Genomic DNA, 1,919 nt, shown 5'->3' with positions numbered 1-1,919 from the left:
CCGTTGCCGGTCACGAAAAAAGACAAAAAGGAAAAAAAAATGTGCCCCAAATCTTGAGGGACCAATCAGCAGCCCTGTCCCTTTGGGGAAACATCACCTCCCAAGCACTTTGAGATTCAGGCAGATTTTGCTCTGACTTTTAGTAAACCTTGGCCTGCCTCCTCAATCCTCCATGTTCATCCCCCAAACACAGAGAATGTCCTGAGGAAAACACTGACCGTGTCAGTGTTTCCTGAGTTGTGTGATCTCTCACACCAGCACCAGCCCTGAGTGACCAACCAATCTCCCCCAGTTTCTCTGTCCCTGTGTGGGCCAAGCGTGGTCCTCAGTCCCTGCTGAGAATTAGCAAAAACCCTGGCCTAGAAGTCTCCCTCTCTGAAATTCCCATTCATGTAATTATTGTTTCTACAATTCAATTATGACCTCTGGTTTACACAACGATACATGCTTTGCTTTTTTATTCAACTAGACATCAGTCCTGAAGCTCTTTTCATTACCAATAGGTGACTTCCTTAATTTTTGTAAAAGTTAATAGTATATGTTTATGTAACTGGTTATCTCTAAACAGACACTGGCTTGTTCTGAATCTCTTGCTACTCGAACCCGTGCAAATGAGATAAATTTAAGTGGACCCAGTACAAAAGGCTTGAGAACTCCTTTCAAACCAAGACTGATAACAAAACTGGGGAGGCAGTCTGATAATATGGTAAAATAAATATTTTTAAATTGTACATTTTTTCACACACAGATAGTTCTTTTAAATTTTTTAGTGAGGTATATCATACTTAGAAAAGATTACATAGAATGTTTTAAATTTAAATATTAATGTCATATAAATTCTACAGGCTGGGTATTCACTAATGAATAGACTGGGCAGATATTAGCTCCCAGTGTGTCCATCCTGACCTCATTTCCCTCCTATCCCACATGTGACCACTATCAGATATTTCATAGTTATTCTTTTTGTCTTTACTATCTATTATATATTATTAAGAAGTGTTTTTTTAACTTTGCCACTTTTAACCTTTCCATGAAAGGATATTAATAGAATTACCTTGAACATGGTCATTGTTGGTTTTTCTCCCTCAGTCTGTTTCACACATGCTGGTGTTTGAGACTGTAGGTCATCCAACTTAACCATCCATTCCAATGCTTTTAACGTTTGGGATGTTTCAAGTTTATTTTTTGCTCTTGTGAAAATGCTGCTCCTATAATTCATGTTTGTTTCCAAATGCCCACATATAACACATTCTCAGCCTGTTGGAGAGAAATTACTGGGTTGTAGATTATGTATAATTTCAAACTTACAGGAAATGCCAGTGAGTGTGTAAATAGATCCACCATCTCTGCATGTGCTAATTTATTGTACTAGATTGACAACATTGGAATTGCCTCATTTATTAATTTTTGCCTATAGTGTACATGCAATAGAATTTCCTTGTGATTTTTATATTGCTTTTTATTAATTGCCAATGAGATTGAGCATTTTTCATATATGGTCTTTTGTCTCCTACAAAATAATTTCAATTATTTTCTTTTAATTCCTTTATATGTTTATTGGTTTCTTATGATTTCTTTATATACTCTGGACACCAATCTTTTTCATTTGTAGGTATTGCAAATATTTTCTCCCTGATAGTGATTTATCTTTGCACTGTCCTTATTCTACATTTTAACAAGCTATTAATTTAAATAGAACTTAGTTTCTCAATCTCTTACTTTGTAGCATACTGTTTTTTCTTTTTTTTTTTTTCCTTTTTGTCTTTTTTTCGTGTCCGGCAACGGACCGCAACCCTCAGTGTCGCGCCCGTACTGGACCGGGACCGGCAACGGGATCGCAACCCTCGGTGTTGCGTCCGCACCTCGCTCAGCCAGTGAGCGGGAACCGGTCTGTATGTGGGATCCGAACCTTCGGCGGG

This window comes from Galeopterus variegatus, unplaced genomic scaffold (assembly GCF_000696425.1).
Source record: "Galeopterus variegatus unplaced genomic scaffold, G_variegatus-3.0.2 Scaffold6848, whole genome shotgun sequence".
NCBI lineage: Eukaryota > Metazoa > Chordata > Mammalia > Dermoptera > Cynocephalidae > Galeopterus > Galeopterus variegatus.
Note: the sequence above shows the minus strand (reverse complement) of the source record.